This window comes from Bombina bombina, chromosome 4, assembly GCF_027579735.1.
Source record: "Bombina bombina isolate aBomBom1 chromosome 4, aBomBom1.pri, whole genome shotgun sequence".
Classification (NCBI taxonomy): Eukaryota; Metazoa; Chordata; class Amphibia; order Anura; family Bombinatoridae; genus Bombina; species Bombina bombina.
Genome location: NC_069502.1, coordinates 1,001,778,896 through 1,001,797,683, shown reverse-complemented (window position 1 = coordinate 1,001,797,683; position 18,788 = coordinate 1,001,778,896).

Genomic DNA, 18,788 nt, shown 5'->3' with positions numbered 1-18,788 from the left:
AACGTTATTCCTTTTAATATGTCTTAATAAATATTATATTTTATTATATTTAAGTCCAGTGAGTGCCTTTTTCATACAAGCTGATACCTATTTACAATAATGTATCCTTTCTGGAACTGTGTGTGTGTGTATATATGTGTGTGTATATATATATAAAACTGGTTTTAGGAATGAAGGGCACTCTCAGGATTTGGGATAATTGCGTATCAGCAAAAACTTTCTTTTATTGTTCTTAATAACAACATTTGTTAATGGTCGACATTTCAGCTTTCACAGAAGCCTTCGAGTCGATAGCTTCAGTTTGGTAAGCACAGCTGGATGCCGGTATGAGATGTGACTCGTCTTGATGAAGGCTTCTGTGAAAGCCGAAACGTTGACCATTAACAAATGTTATTAAGAACAATAAAAGAAAGTTTTTGCTGATACGCAATTATCACAAATCCTGAGCGTGCCCTTCATTCCTAAAACCAGTTTTGTATGTTCTTTTGAGGATTGCACCCAGGTTCTTGAGATCTACCAAGGTTGGAGTGCTGGACACCCGCTGTTTCTCATATATATATATATATATATATATATATATACACTTTTTTCATTTGCATAGATTTATTTTCCATTAGCGCACACTCAGGAAATTTACAGGGATTGGTTATCCAATTTATGCTATTTAGCATAGGTAGTTGCGACTAAAGTTTCAGGTTAGTACCCAGCAAAATTTAAAGCATTGTCCCAATATATATGCTAAACTGCTAGTGGTTATATTAAGAAGTTGAGAAATGTACAAATGTAATGCATTCTCAAAACCTTGTTTGATTTTTATATATATATATATATATATATATATATATATATATATATATATATACACACATACACATACACACACACACACACACACACAAATACACACACAAATGAATAGTCCAGAGAGAGAGCACTCTCTGTGAATCAAAGTGATCTTTTAATTCAGAGTGTAAACGTTTTCGGGGAGTGTCATCAGACAAGTTTTTTTTTTTCACTTGTCTGATGACGGGGTCTCTCCCCAAAAATGTTTATACTCTGAATTAAAAGATCACTTTGATTCACGGCGAGTGCTCTCTCTGGACTATTCATTTGTATATATTTTGGGATGCACCCCGACGCCTATTCAGTATAGTGAGTGCTGGACTTTTTGCATTTATATATATATATCTCTTGCCCGGTGCTAAAATCTGTAAATAATTTGCAAATGTGTTTGTTTTTTTCAGAGTCCAGACTGTATGATATAGTTTTATTTGATTTACTTCATAATTTATTCCATCACTTAAAAAAAAATATCCTGGCTTGTCTGAAAATTCTAGAAGAAATACAGAATTTCATTTTTTTTTAATTTTATGTTTTTTGGGGGGCCAGGGTTGAAAACATGATTTGAAAAACAATATTAAAAAAATAAGATAAAATTGTCTACTATGCATTTCCTTATTGCATAAAGATTGTGATTGTAGTTGTCAATGAATTTTTATTATTTGCTCTTGCCTTTGTGGCGGCTGTTGCGAATTCTTTGGATATGTATCTGAAAATTATGCAAATTTTGGTCAGCGTTTATATGCCTTAGTTTTGGGTTTACACCTGCAGCCTGTACATTGTTTCACATTTAAAGAAATATCAGGAATATCCTCTGTATTAGGTGGAGCGTATAATTTTACCTTTTCTTTTTTTTTTAAATTAATTCCTCCAAGAAATGTATCGAGCAAGCCATAAATGGTGCCCTTTGTTCAGACAAACATACTGTGTATGAATCCTACATCTAATATATATATATATATATATATATATATATATATATATCAGTACTAAAAAAAAAAAAACTATATTTGCATATTAAATGAATAATGTGAATCTCTATATTTCCCGTAAGTGTCAACTTTTATTAAAAGTTTACATATTACTTTGTAATGGGGAAGATTGATATAGCATACTTCTCCTAAGGCAAAAAAAATACTTCATCACTTTTGTAACAGAAGAAAATGTGTTTCTAAACTGTATCTTCAAACGTATGTACTTGGGAATCCGAACGCAATTGCCTGGATCATTGATGTGGACATGATTTGTCCAAAGATAGATCACAAATATCCTGAAGTTTAAAGGAAGATGTTGCCCAAATGCTGAATTGCTTGAAATTAATGCAGCAAATCTGTAAAAAGCCGACTAGATAATATCACAAGAACATATCTATGTAAAAAAAAAAAAAAGTAAAACATTTACCTCAGAATGTCCTCAGCCAAATCCCATTGCAAAGGGACTGATGGCAGCCAATCTGGATGGTTGTTTTTGGTGTGTGCAAGGCAGTATGCATCTGTATGTGCATGTATAATCACTGTTTGAAGAAGTTTACTAACAGACCTTGCAAGATTATGGTGAAATCCCACAAGATCACAGTGGGGTATTAACACTGGTGGATGTTGGGTTTTGGTTTTTTTTCACTATGCAGATGACAGAAAAAAGAGTAGCTGAAGAAAATTTCAAGGAAATTATCTTCCTTTCTTCTACAAGATATGACGAGTCCACGGATTTTATCCTTACTTGTGGGATTTATCCTCCTGCTAACCGGAAGTGGCAAAGAGCACCACAGCAGAGCTGTATATATAGCTCCTCCCTTACCTCCACCCCCAGTCATTCTCTTTGCCTGTGTTAGTAATAGGAAGAGGTAAAGGGAGGTGTTAGTTTATATTCTTCAATCAAGAAGTTTTTATTTTAAAATGGTGCCAGTGAGTACTATTTTTTCTCAGGGGGAAATTGTCAGTCTATTGCTTCCCAAAAGGAGTGGAGACATCTTATTTTCTGCCCTGATGTTGATGATCTTAGCAAACATTATCTAAGATCCATAATGGTTCCCACAGTGCAGCTGAAGGTAGTGTAAGAAAAATCTTCAGTGTGGAGAACGGTGTCCTGCTACAAGCAGCATTGAGGTATGTTCAGTCTTTTATTTCTGGGGAGACTTGATGCATCAGAACAGACTGACATTTTGTCCCTATATGGGGAGGGGTAAGCAGTATGCACTATATGAAAGTATTTGGTGTACTTGGAATCCCTTTATACTGATTGCCAAATTGGCGGCTAAGAATGCCAGATTTGCTATTTTAGTGAGTAGAGCATTATGGTTAAAATCTTGGTCTGCCATCTAAGTCAAAGCTTTTGGCTATTGCTTTTAAGAGGAAAACCCTATTCGGGCTTGACTTGAAGGAGATCATTTCTGACATTACGGGAGGTAAGGGTCATCTCCTACCTCAGGATAGAACTGCTAAACTGAGGGGTAAACAAAATAATTTTCGTTCCTTTTGGAACTTTAAAGGAGTCCCCTCTTCTTCCTCGTCTTCCATCAAGCAGGAAAGGAATTTTGCTCAGGCCAAGTCCGTCTGGAGACCCAACCAGACTTGGAACAAGGGTAAACAACCCAAGAAGCCGCTGCTGCTACCAAAACAGCATGAAGGGGCGGCCCCCGACCTGGGACCGGATCTCGTAGGGGGCAGACTCTCTCTTTGCCCAGGCTTGGGTAAGAGATGTTCAGGATCCTTGGACGCTGGAGATAGTGTCCCAAGGGTATCAGCTGGAATTCAAAAGTTCTCTCCCCAGGGGGAGGTTTCTTCTTTCATGATTGTCTGCAGACCAGACAAAAAGAGGCGTTCTTACGTTGTTACGTTGTGTAAAAGACCTCTCTACTATGGAAGTAATTTGTCCCGTTCCAAGACAGGTTCAAGGGTTTTACTCAAATTTTTTCGTGGTCCCCAAAAAAGAGGGCACGTTTTGACCCATTTTAGATCCAAAATGGAGACTATTCGAACAAATCTGCCATTGATCCAGGAGGGTCAATATATGACCACCGTGGACTTAAAGGATGCATACCTTCATATTCCTACCCACAAGGATCATCATCAGTTCCTACGGTTTGCCTTCCTAGACAAACATTTTTAGTTTGTGGCTCTTCCCTTCGGTTGGCCACAGCACCCAGGATCTTCATGAAGGTTCTAGGGTCCCTTCTGGCGGTTCTCAGGCCGCGGGGTATTGCAGTGGCGCCTTATCTGGACGATATCCTGGTCCAGACGTCGTCTTACCATCTGATAAAGTCTCATACAGACATGGTTCTGTCCTTTCTGAGGACTCATGGGTGGAAGGTGAATCTAGAAAAAGAGTTCATTAATTCCACAAACCAAGGTTCCCTTCTTGGGAACTCTAATAGATTCCATATCCATGAAAATTTTCCTGACAGAGGTCAGAAAGGTAAAGATTATGAATACATGCTGAGTCCTTCAGTCCAATCCTCGGCCATCAGTGGCCCAGTGCATGGAGATAATTGGATTGATGGTGGCGGCAATGGACATCATTCCGTTTGCTCGTTTTCATCTCAGGCCACTACAGCTGAGCATGTTCAGACAGTGGAATGTCTCCTCAAATAGATCTGGATCAGGAGACAAGAGACTTGCTTCTTTGGTGGTTGTCTCAGGATCATCTGTCCCAAGGGACGTGTTTTCGCAGACCCTCATGGGTGATAGTGACAACGGACACCAGCCTTCTAGGTTGGGGTGCAGTCTGAAATTCCCTGAAGGCTCAGGGTGTGTGGACTCAGTCAGAGTCTCTTCTTCCTTAGCAATGACAGAAGTATCCAAGATAATTTGGTGGGCAGAGACCCAATCTTGTTATCTGTCAGCAATCTACATCCCAGGAGTAGACAACTGAGAAGCGGACTTTTTAAGCAGACAGACGTTTCATCCAGGGGAGTGGGAACTCCATCCAGAGGTCTTTGACACACTAATCCTCAGATGGGGCAGACCGGAGTTGGATCTGATGGCATCTCGTCAGAATGCCAAGCTTCCAAGATACGAATCCAGGTCAAGGGATCCTCAGGCCGAACTGATAGATGCCTTGGCAGTGCCTTGGTCGTTCAACCTAGCTTATGCGTTTCCACTGTTTGCTCTACTTCCCCGGGTGATTGCTCGGATCATACAGGAGAGGGCATCAGTAATTCTAATCACGCCTGTGTGGCCTCGCAGGACTTGGTATGCCCATCTAGTGGACATGTCCTCTCTGCCACCGTGGAAGCTTCCATTGAGGCAGGACCTTTTCATTCAAGGACCCTTCCAACACCCAAATCTAGTTTCTCTGCAACTGACTGCTTGGAGATTGAATGCTTGATTTTATCTAAGCGGGGGTTCCCTGATTCGGTCATTAATACGTTGATTCAGGCACGTAAGCCTGTCACTAGAAAGATCTATCATAAGATATGGCGTAAATATCTTTTTTTTTTTGGTGTGAATCCAAGGGCTACTCATGGACTAGAGTTCGGATTCCCAGGATTCTGTCTTTTCTCTAAGGAGGTTTCGAGAAAGGGTTATCAGCAAGTTCCTTAAAGGGACATATCTCTGCTTTGTCAATTTTGCTACACAAACATTTGGCAGATGTCCAAAACGTTTAGTCTTTTTGTCAGGCTCTAACCAGAATTTGAGACCAATTGCTCCACCGTGGAGTTTGAATTTAGTTCTTAATGTTCTTCAAGGGGTTCCGTTTAAACCCATGCATTCCATAGATATTAAGTTGTTATCTTGGAAAGTTTTATTTTTGGTTGCTATTTCTTCTGCTCGTAGAGTTTTGGAGCTTTCAGCATTACAATGTGATTCGCCTTATCTTCCATTCTGATAAGGTGGTTTTACGTACCAAACCTGGTTTCCTTCCTTAGGTTGTTTCTAATAAGAATATTAATCAGGAAATTGTTGTTCCTTCATTATGTCCTAACCCTTCTTCTAAGAAGGGCACGGACGTGGTCTGTGCCCTGAAGTTTTACTTGCAGGCAACTAAGGATTTCCGTCAATCTTCTTCATTATTCATTGTCTTTTCTGGAAAGCGTAGGGGTCTGAAAGCTACGGCTACCTCTCTTTCTTTTTGGCTGAAGAGTATCATCCGTCTGGCATATGAGACTGCTGGACAGCAGCCTCCTGAAAGAATTACGGCTCATTCTACTAGGCTGTGGCTTCCTCATGGGCATTTAAAAATGATGCTTCTGTTGAACAGATTTGCAAGGCTGCAACTTGGTCGTCTCTTCATACTTTTTCAAAATTTTACAAATTTGATACTTTTGCTTCTTCTGGGGCTGGTTTTGGGAGAAAGGTTCTTCAAGCAGTGGTTCCTTCTGTTTAGGTCCCTCTCTTGTCCCTCCCCTTTCATCCGTGTCCTGTTGCTTTGGTATTGTATCCCGTAAGTAAGGATGAAATTCCGTGGACTCGTCATATCTTGTAGAAGAACAGGAAATTTATGCTTACCTGATAAATTTATTTCTTCTATGATATGATGAGTCCACGGCCCTCCCTGTCATTTTTTAAGACAGGTATATATCATATTTTTGTTAAACTTTAGTCACCTCTGCACCTTTGTCTTTTCCTTTCTCTTCCTGGAGGGAAGGGAGGAGCTATATATACAGCTCTGCTGTGGTGCTCTTTGCCACTTCCTGTTAGTAGGAGGATAAATCCCACAAGGATCAAATCTGTAGACTCGTCATATCGTAGAAGAAATAAATTTATCAGGTAAGCATAAATTTCCTTTTTTTACATGTGATATTTTCTAGCCATCTTTTTACAGATATGCTGCATCACTTTCTAATGATTTAGTATTTGGGTAACATGTCCCTTTAATGGTATTAAACTGCAAGTCATCTAAAGTGGAGCACATCTCTAGAATGTGCTGATTTTTCCATAGGCATCTACATTTCTACCTTTTCCAAGCTTGTGGATATATCAAATACATCTATAAAAGAATACAACTGTTTGTGCTCTGAACATGAAGAAATTGTTATTAAAGGGACATGACATACTTTGAGATTTGTGTTCTAAAATGTCAAATTTTGGGTAGTTAAACAAAAAATGTTGCATTATAATTTAACAACTTATGTTGCCCTGCTTCCTGTAAAAAAAATTGGGTTTTCCAATTCACAGAACTTAAAGTGTAAACTGCAGTCTTCAAAAGCCTAACCCTTACACATATCTGTTTTTAAAGGTACATGAAAAAAGAAATTGTGGTTCAGAGAAAGCATGCCATTTTACACAACGTTCCAATGTATTTCTATCATCTAATTTGTTTCGTACTATTGGTATCCTTTGTTAGATAATAGAATTAAATTGAAAAATTCTAAAATTGTATGCTATATCTGAATCATGAAAGAACAAATTTGGGTTTCATGTCCCTTTAATTAAGGGATTGTGAAGAAGCAAATCATCCAGCCTCAATAAGACCAAATGTGGAGAAAAATGTAAATTATGGTTAACAGATAATGTCCTTTCCTTCTGTACAGGGAGAGTCCACAGCTGCATTCATTACTTGTGGGAAACACAGAACCTGGCCACCAGGAGGAGGCAAAGACACCCCAGTCAAAGGCTTAAATACTTCCCTCATCCCCCAATCATTCTGCAGAGGGAACAGTAGGAGAAATGTCAGGGTGAAAAAGGTGCCAGAAGAACAAATTAAAATTTAGGGCTGCCCAACGGAGAACATGGGCGGGGAGCTGTGGACTCTCCATGTACAGAAGGAAAGGAAATTATCTGGTAAGCATAATTTATGTTTTCCTTCTTAAAACAGGGAGAGTCCACAGCTGCATTTATTACTTGTGGAAAAATTATACCCAAGCTACAGCGGACACTGAATGCTAACGGGAGGGCAAAAAGAGAGGCGGCCCCAATATGAGGGCACCACAGCCTGCAAACTCTTTCTCCCGAAGGCTGCTTTACCAAAGCAAAACACTCAAAATTTTGAAAGGAATGTAAGGAAGGCCAAATAGTCTGTCCACCAAAAAGAATATGACGAAAAAAAGAGTTTCTACAACAACCAAGAGCTCTTAAACAAAAACAAACTATCCTAACCGGATATAAAAGAAAATAGGCAAGCGCACAAAAAGTGATAACCAAGAAGGAATGTGCCAAAAAACTGGTCCTGCTTGTCCTACCACACAAACTCCCCTGTAGAGCTCTGAACTGGGATTCTAAAAATATGTAGACGAGAAAGAAATATGAACTCCATCCTTCTCCACTCGTCTAATCAAGATCGCTATCTGATTTAGAGGACAGAGATTTGACTGACGGATCAGTACTAGGAGTCTCTAACATCGCCATTCTAAATCTAAAAGCTAAATGCTCTTCAGTCGGAGGAATCAAATCAACAGACTCCGACCCTGGAAATCTACCTCTAAAGCCTCAGAGGGAACCGCATCCCCAGATGACTGATCGGATACAATCGTCAATTTACACGACAGACCCTGGGCAGGAGTGCATGAATTAACCCTTCCCTTGCACATAGCAGGAAGAGGCAAAATCGTTAAGGCTGTAGAAATGGCCATGCGGAACTGCGCAGTAACCTCTGGTGGGAAAAAAAAGGCCCCTTCAGGCGAAAGAGCAGCCGTACCCGAGGAAACTGCATGTGTAGGAACAGAAGATACTAGGGAACACACCTCACGGGACGAGGAATCATCAGAGGCGGACGGCTCGGTGATCTCTAACATCTCAACATTGGTTGATGAGAACACCCTGTTGCGGCATATGGAACATAATTGAGAGGGCTGGACCATCCAAGCCTCCTCACAATATACACAGGTATCAAATTCAGTATTTAAGGGATCCCCCTCTACATGATCAAAATCCTCCATAATTCGACTGGCTCCTTGCTGCAGCCACTCGGTCAGGAATAGGAAATGGGGGGAAAAAACATGAATATTCCCGGTCACCCGGTGGTCATGCAGGACCGCCATGCTAAGGAAAAAGCACGCCAGCTTAATAAAACTGTGCAGCTCTCAAATATAATTAAAAAAAAAATAACCTGTATGTTCCGTATCAAACGTCTTACACACAAAGCTGTCAAAATCACATAACAAAAACATGATTAAACAACCCCACTGTTCAATAATCCCCCACAGGGGATAGTAAACCTTGATTCCATACAGATAAAAGGAGTCCCACTGTGACCCTGTCTTCTATTATTAACATATGTATAAAAAAGTTAAACAATCTATGCTGTGGAACAGAAAACACTGTCTTTCAAGTGTGACAGACTGTAGCATAGCTTCTGACATGGACTTGATTGAATAAAAGCAGGCAGCGAAACTCGTCAACGTTGATTGCTTAGGAGTCTGGATGGTTTTGCAGAAAGACTCTCCCTGCATTTTCAGACTCTAACTTTCCTCAATGCTCTCACTAAGAGGCTGGCAAGATTATTTAAAACTCCAGTCCCGTCGCAGAATGTGGATAGGTTTTTGTTAATTGCTCACTGTTATACACGAACTGTTCATATACGTGTGCTTATTACATTGATAATGCCCCCTCATATGTACATCTATGAAATGCAATTAGTATGGGGCAATTCTGTATCTGACTTTCATTGTACCTATGGATTGTATAATTGCACAGTATATTAAACTTCTAATAAGACACTATACTATAGCTGATATTCCTACCCTACATGGGCAGTAATTAGTTCTGATGACTCTTCCGAACTGGGAATTTAATAGCCCTATAGTTACAATCGGTAACTATCTAACAGTTGAAGAAACTATTTTATGCTCCACTATATTATAAGCCCCTCCTCCACTATTGGAAGGCTCCGCCTCCCCCCCCCTCTACCCCCCCTTACATTCGAATCGGCTTTTGACCGCTGATCTTCCCTCCCCCCCTTATATACTTTGGCCCAAGAGTGGCCGATACATATGCCTATTCTCCACAAGCTACTGCCACTGACCCAGACAGTTTTAAGAAAGTTTTTTATTACATAGTGGAGATCAATTAACCCATAATAAACCATAAAATGAAGTTTCATTCTATCTCGCCTACACTTTTGTCTATTACCATTTCTAGACTTGATATGTATTCTTATTTCTACATGCTTTTTTTTTGTCAATAATATCTGTTTACAGAAAATGCATTTCTCATTTTGTTGTAACATTTGTTCAAAGGCGAAACTTGTTTGTTAATCTTTACTTTAACTTCAATAAAAAATTATTTGGGGGAAAAAAAAAAAAACTCCAGTCCCATAGCGAAGGGTAGATACCCTTCCTTAGGAACTACTCTGAAAACTTCTGACACTTCTCTGCCACCCTCCTGTGATGAAAGAATGACTGGGGGATGAGGGAAGTGGGGAAGGTATTTAAGCCTTTGGCTGGGTTGTCTCTGCCTCCTTCTGGTGACCAGGTTCAGTATTTCCCACAAGTAATGAATGCAGCTGTGAACTCTCCCTGTATTAAGAAGGAAAAAGTATAATTCTTTTGTGTAGGATGTTGCACTCTCCATACATCAATAACCCCCCCAATTGTCTGAAACAACCATCAAACAGAATGGAAGATCTGCTATGTGTTGGATTATGTATTTCGGAGGGGAGGAGTTTATCACTAGATTAAAATAACCTCCCATAACTAATATGCCTTTCTTGTTCTCTAGAATGACATTGGTTAATTTCTTTAAAAATCTGAATGTGTGAACAAGTCTCATTGTTATTAGACAACGTTAAAGATCAGTTGTGTTCCCGGATTATAGGAGCCTAATGTAATTGTTATCAGAAAGTTTTTACACTTAAAGGAACAGTCTACACCAGAATTGTTACTGTTTAAAAAGATAGATAATCCCTTTATTACCCATTCCCCAGTTTTGCATAACCAACACAGTTATATTAATAAATGTTTTACCTCTATGATTACCTTGTATCTAAGCCTCTGCAGACTGCCCCCTAATCTCAGTTATTTTGACAGACTTACATGTTAGCCAATCCATGCTTTGACATATGCCTGTACAGTTAGATTTTAGCTGGAGCCTTGATATGCTTATTGCCTGTGAAAACCTGTATACAAACCTCAATACCTGTGTACGTATAGCATTCTTATCTCAGCACTTTTGACAGACATGCAGTTTAGCCAATCAGTGCAGACTCCTAAATAACTCTGCATGCCCTTTCTGAATCATGAAAGATTAATTTTGACTAGACTGTCCCCTTAAAGGACATAATACTCATATGCTAAATCACTTGAAAGTGATGCAGCATAACTGTAAAAAGCTGACAGGAAAATATCACCCGATAATCTATATGTAAAAAAAGGAAGATATTTTACCTCACAATATCCTCAGCTCAACAGAGTAAGTGCTCTGTCAAAAGTTATCTGTCAGCTACTGCCCAGCTGCACGTTAAGAAAAAAAGGAAGGAAGAAATGAACATCAACCCATCAGCAATGCTGAGGTCATGAACTGTGATATCATGAGATTTAATAGTAAACTTCCATAAAACAATTTGGAAAGAACATTGGTGTGCATGAGGCACACTCTCTTGCAGGTCCCGGGACAGGAATACTGATTTGCTGCTTAAAGTCCTTTACAATGGGGTGTGAATACTTAGGACATTTTGAGGTAAAATTTCATTCTTTTTTACATAGAGATATTCAGGTGGTATTTTCTAGTTAGCTTTTTACAGCTATGTTGCATCACTTTCAAGTGTTTCAACATTTGGGTATCATGTCCCTTTAATTAAATAATAATTACATGTCTGAAGAATTTACTATACTTACATACCATTTGTGACATTAAAGGGACAGTCTACACCAGAATTTGTATTGTTTTAAAATATAGATAATCCCTTTATAACCCATTCCCCAGTTTTGCATAACCAACACAGTTATAATAATATACTTTTAACCTCTGTGATTATCTTGTATCTAAGCCTCTGCAAACTGCCCCTTTTTTCAGTTCTTTTGACAGACTTGCAGTCTAGCCAATCAGTGCCTGCTCCCAGATAACTTCACGTGCACGAGCACAGTGTTATCTATATGAAATACGTGAACTAACACCCTCTAGTGGTGAAAAACTGTCAAAATGCAATCTGAAAGAGGTGGGCTTTAAGGTCTAAGAAATTAGCATATGAACCTCCTAGGTTAAGCTTTCAACTAAGAATACCAAGAGAACAAAGCAAAATTGGTGATAAAAGTAAATTGGAAAACTGTTTAAAATGACATGCTCTATCTGAATCATCAAAGTTTATTTTGGCCTAGACTGTCCCTTTAAAGGGACCATAGAATATGTATTTAAAGGGATACTAAAACCCACATTTTTTTCTTTTATGATTCAGATAGAGCATGCAATTTTAAGCAACTTTCTTATTTACTCCTATTATCAATTTTTATTGATTCTCTTGCTATCTTTATTTGAAAAAGCAGGAATCTAAGCTAAGGAGGTGGCCCATTTTTGGTTTAGCATCTGGGTTGCGCTTGCTTTATTGGTGGCTAAATGTAGCCACCAATCAGCAAGCACTACCCAGGGTTCTGAACCAAAAATTGGCCGGCTCCTTAGCTTAGATTCCTGCTTTTTCAAATAAAGTTGCTTAAAATTGCATTCTCTCTGTATCATAAATGAAAAAAAAAATTTTTAGTATCCCTTTAAGCAAATTATAAATACCATGCAATATACAGTGTGTATATATATATATATATATATATATATATATATATATATATATATATATATATAATTAGTTTACCTACCATGCATAGTAACTTGAGTACCTCCATGCTTTATTTTAATGTAACCCTATAAGATGAGGCATTTGATTATGCCACTCACTGCTTACTAAGCATACTCAACTAAACTGCACTAATAGCAAAGTCAGTCAAGTTTTGCTAACAAACTATAGCTATTATTTTGTATGGAAACCTTTTCCAATGTAATGCTTACTGATCGACAGTAACATAGAAATCAACATTTTTGAGTAAAAGAAAAAACAAATAGAACAAGGAAAAAATTACAATCTGGGTTATATATCAAAAGTTAAGAATGATAATTATATGACAGTCCAATAAGAAAATAGTTGTGCACACTCCTATTCATGCTGACTATCTGTTGGTCGGAAGATTTAGAGGGCAATCAGCCTCATAAAGTCCATAGAACTCAGCTAACATTGATTCAATATTAATATCTTTGAATCATACTAGTACAATATTTGATACATACATAAAGGAAAAGAATGAGGATAAGGGAGAGGTGAGGGGTCCACGATGACCTGCATGAAAGCTAGGAAGTGTTTTAATGGGCTGAATGACATAAGCTGTGAGTGCCACTCTCCAGAATGGGCAAACATATCCCTCCAATAACAACAAATCAGAGGTTCTCTCCAACCACGTGTTTAGTTGGTGAAAGGGGTCTTCCAATGTCATGCAAAAAGAGATTTAGCACTGTTTATCCCAATTTGAAAAATATTGAGGCTCTATTTACACAAAAATTTAGGGAGGTTATCCAAAATGGCCATTCTAGGGGTCATATTAAAAAGTCCACATGGATCATAACATTTTTATATCAGTATCCCTACGCTATTATGTTTTGTGTATGTAGAATTAAAGGGACACTGAACCCAAATTTCTTCTTTCGCGATTCAGATAGAGCATGACATTTTAAGCAACTTTCTAATTTACTCCTATTATCAAATTTTCTTTATTCTCTTGGTATCTTTATTTGAAATGCAAGAATGTAAGTTTAGATGCCGGCCCATTTCTGGTGAACAACCTGGGTTGTCCTTGCTGATTGGTGGATAAATTCATCCACCAATAAAAAAAAGTGCTGTCCAGAGTTCTGAACCAAGTAAAAAGCTTAGATGCCTTCTTTTTCAAATAAAGATAGGAAGAGAATAAAGAAAAATTGAAAATAGGAGTAAATTAGAAAGTTGCTTAAAATTGCATGCTCTATCTGAATCACAAAAGAAAAAAATTGGGTTCACTGTCCCTTTAAAATAACCAAATGGGAAGTCTTTGGCGGTAAGTTTTGGAACAGCATTATTGAGAAAGTGTGTTTCCTGAACAAAATGAATTGCATTTTGTTTTTTAAAACATTGTAAAGCAATAGAGCACTTATTGCGTGAGTTAAGTTCCTTAGTATTTTGGGACACCAAGTTTAATACACAACTATCCATAGTAGTATATAATAGGAAATCAAATAACGTTTGATGGGCAGCATTATGTAATGCAGCATCAAGATAGGTGCCCATATTGAGCGTAATATCAGAGGGAGTGTCCCAATGAAAAAAATGAGTCATATATATGTGGACCCCCCCACCTCAAAGCTAGGGGCATCTAGATCCACAAGGGGCAAGGAAGTGCACCTGAATACCCAGATATCTTGTAACATTAAAAACTGTGAGTTAGGGTAAATATTGCTGTAGAAACTAAGGTAACAAAATATATTTTAACAGTGCTGAAGTAAACAAATATAACTACAATAAACATATGTAATAAAACAAACAACGCTGTAGGGAAAACTATTGAACTGTGATTTGAGTGTGTGGGGGGGGGGTAAATGTTCTTCTCTAAGTTTCTTGGCTTCATAAAATTATACAAATATCTAACACAAGCTAATGGGAAATAGGACTGATTTAAAAATTAAACAATCTTAAACAGCTTTCTCTGGAATAAACAAATAAAGATAGCTTTAACCCCTTCATGCCTATGGCAAGTGTTTAACATTGGAACAAAGTTCCAATGCAACACTTGCTTGAAAAACAAAATCACTCAGTCGTTAATGCGATCACGTGATTTCAAGGCTGGAATTGGATCATTGGGGACTGCCTACAATGCTAAGCACGCTCCCAGTCCAATGATCATTTTACTTAAAGCAGGAGCCTGCAGGATGCAAAATAACATAGGATGTTAAAGCCCAGCGCTGTTAGGACAGCTTGGAACGTCCTAAGGGAGTTAAACAGCTAAAGAAGGTGTATTTATGAAGGTATTGCGTGTGGCCAACAAATCAATATGAATTGAGAAACAAATTTACTCTTGGTCATCTTAAAGGCACATTGAATGACTTCTATTGGATATTTATAACTAGGATCTTAAAGGGGTTTGTCCTACTCATGTAAAAGGTGGGCAACAGATGAGACCAATGTTTTCAAATAAAAGGGACAGTCTAGTCAAAATTTCATGATTCAGATAGGAAAAGCAATTTTAAACAACTTTCCAATTTACTTTTATCATCAAATGTGCTTTGTTCTCTTGGTATTCTTTGTTGAAAGCTAAACCTAGGTAGGCTCATATGCTAATGTCTTAGCCCTTGAAGGCAGCCTCTTATTTCAGTGCATTTGTACAGTTTTTCACAGCTAGACAGCGCTAGTTCATGTGATCTGATTTTCAGCTTTCGATGCAATATCATAAACTCCACAAACTCCCCTTTTCCTCTTTCTGACCTTCATCTCCTCACTTGTAACATCCCTCACTACAACTCTCCTTTCTTCAACCCTTCACACCAAACTTCACAGAGGCACTAAGTCATTAGATCAGCAACAGCTTGTTAGCTCTCTCGAACCGCTCCTCTCTTTCATCCCCTCCTTTTCCTGCCCTGACCTATCTGCCACTATATTTCCACCCTTAAATTGGTCCTTGACAATCTGGCCCCACCTATCATAGCTTAGAAATCACACACTCATCCTCAGCCCTGGCATACACCTCTGACACTGTACCTACACAGATGTTCCCGTACTGCTGTGCCACACTGGAGAAAATCTCAGCGTTCAGCTGACTTTCTTCACTACAAGTTCATCTTGAACGCCTGATATTCTGCCCTTAATCTTTATAAGCAACATTGCATCTCTACTCTTTCTTCAAACCCAAAACGTCTGTTTCCCACTTTCAATACTCTTCTCCGCCCACCCCACCTCCTAATACAACTTCTCTCTGAGCTCAAGATTTTGCCAGCCACTTCAATAAAAAAAGTGACTCCTTTAGAAATGAAATCAGCTCTCAACATACTACCAGTCTCCCACCCTCTCAAAGCTCGCAATCATCCAAAACCCACTTAGCCATAAATTTAGCTCTTTTGCCCATGTTACTGAGGAAAAAGTTTCTGCCCTTATACTGTCCCCTCGACCCCATCCCCTCACAGCTACTCCCCTCCCTCTCTTCTACCCTTACCCTTATACTCATACACATCTTCAACCTCTCCCTCAGCACCGGTATATTCCCCTCATCTCTAAAACATGCACTGGTTACACCTATCCTCAAAAAAACTTCTCTCAATCCAACCTCCCCATCCAACTACCGCCCTATTTCCCTACTCCCTCTTGCCTCAAAGCTTCTTAAAAAGCTAGTATAGGCACATCTATCCCATTTCCTTAATCCCTCCTTGACCCACTGCAATCTGGATTTTGCCCCCATTACTCCACAGAGATAGCAATCGTTAAGGTTACCTACATACAACAAAATCCAAAGGCCCCTTCTCTCTGCTTATCCTTTTTGATACTGTTGACCACCCTCTTTTGCTCCAAACCCTCCAATCCTTCGGCATTTGTAACCTGTCTAACCGTGCTTTAGTGTAGCCTTCTCTGGGGCATCCTCTACACCATTACCACTTTCTGTTGGGGTACCGCAAGGCTCTGTCCTTGGTCCCCTTCTTTTCTCAATTTACACGTCATCATTATGTTCCTTAATAAAGTCCCACGGGTTTTAATATCATTTGAATGCAGATGACACCCAAATCTACCTCTCTGCAACAGACTAAGCTGCTTCATTACTAACCTGTGTCACTAACTCTCTCATATCTCATCCATGTCCTCACTACCTTAAGCTAAATCTCTCAAAAACTGAGCCCCTTTTTTTACCCCTTCTTCCAAAATATCCACCCCCATTAACTGTCAATAACTCCATCATTACCCATACCCCGCATGCCCGATGTCTTGGGGTCACACTTGACTCAGATATTTCTTTCACTCCTCACATTCAGTACTTGGCTAACACCTGCTCCTTCCACCTTAAAAACATCTCTAAAGTTAGACATTTCCTTACACAAGACACAACTAAGATTTTAATCCACTCTCATTTCTGCATTTTGTTGATGCACTAATTCTGTTAGAGCAACTACAATAGATGTGATTAATTTTGAGCCTTCCTAATGCTGCTTTGGTCACTGGGCTGTTTTCATCTATTTGGGAGGCAGGTGCTTCTACCAAATCTTCTACTTGCAAAGAAGTGGGAGGCAAATCCAGGTCCATGACTGTTGATTCAACAATCTTGAAGTAAGAATTTATTCTTAACCCCTGGTAACCCAGGGATTTGTTAGATTTCTCTACTTTAGATTGACGCTTGAATGCTATACGTGCACAGGTATTGAGGTTTGTATACAGGTTTTCACAGGCAATAAGCATATCAAGGCTCCAGCTAAAATCTAATTGTAGAGGCATATGTCAAAGCACGGATTGGCTAACATGTAAGTCTGTCAAAATAACTGAGATTAGGGGGCAGTCTGTAGAGGCTTAGGTACAAGGTAATCACAGAGGTAAAAAGTATATTAATATAACCATGTTGGTTATGCAAAACTGGGGAATTGGTAATAAAGGGATTACCCGTATCTTTTTAAACAATAAAAATTCAGGAGTAGACTGCCCCTTTAAGTCGCTTTTAAGGTGACTGTTGGCCAAACACCAAGGAGGCAACCGAAGATTTACTAGTGGTTGGATAAACTTTCCTTCCTCTATATAATAAATAGAAGTAATTTTTCAAAAGACAACTGAGGCATTTAGTAAATAAGATAAAAATCAAACCTTTTTACATATCTGCAAAGTACACGTTGGTGCTTGGGTGAGTGATGGTACTGCTCGATTAGTGTGTGCAGGTATCCTCCATTTCTTTCATGTAATTGGCAAGAGTCCATGAGCTAGTGAATTATGGGATATACAATCCTACCAGGAGGGGCAAAGTTTCTCAAACCTCAAAATGCCTATAAATACACCCCTCACCACACCCACAATTCAGTTCTACAAACTTTGCCTCCTACGGAGGTGGTGAAGTAAGTTTGTGCTAAGATTTCTACTTTGATATGCACTTCTCAGCATTTTGAAGCCCGATTCCTCTCAGAGTACAGTGAATGTCAGAGGGATGTGAAGGGAGTATCACCTATTGAATGCAATGGTTTTCCTCATGGGAGATCTATTTCATAGGTTCTCTGTTATCGGTTGTAGAGATTCATCTCCTACCTCCCTTATTCAGATCGACGATATACTCTCATATTCCATTACCTCTACTGATAACTGTTTCAGTACTAGTTTGGCTATCTGCTATATGTGGATGGGTGTCTTTCAGTAAGTATGTTTTCATTACTTAAGACACTCTTACATTTTATCTCTTAAATTTGCAAAATGTCTCAATCTGATCATGTCTCAGAACCACTGTTGGAACGCTGCTGCCTGATAACAGTTCTACCAAATCTAAGTGCATTTGTTGTAAATTTGTGGAGATTATATCTTCAGCTGTGGTATGTAATAGTTGTCATGATAAGCTTTTAAATGCAGAGAATGTGTCCATCAATAATAGTACAATGCCTGTTGTTCCTGCAACATCTAATGTACATGATATACCTGTGAATATAAAAGATTTTATTACTGATGCGATTCAGAAGGCTTTGTCTGCCATCCCGCCTTCTAATAAATGTAAAAGGTCTTTTAAAACTTCTCATAAAGTTGATGAAATTTCAAATCACCGACAACATACTGAATTATCCTCTTCTGATAAGGATCTATCTGATTCAGAAGATCCTTCCTCAGATATTGACACTGACAAATCTACTTATTTATTTAAAATGCAGTATATTCGTTCCTTGTTAAAAAAGGTGTTGATTACATTGGATATTGAGGAAACTAGTCCTCTTGATATTAAAACTAGTAAACATTTTAATTCTGTTTATAAACCTCCTGTGGTTACTCCAGAGTTTTTTCCAGTTCCTGATACTATTTCTGATATGATTTCTATGAAATGGAATAGGCCTGGTACTTCTTTTATT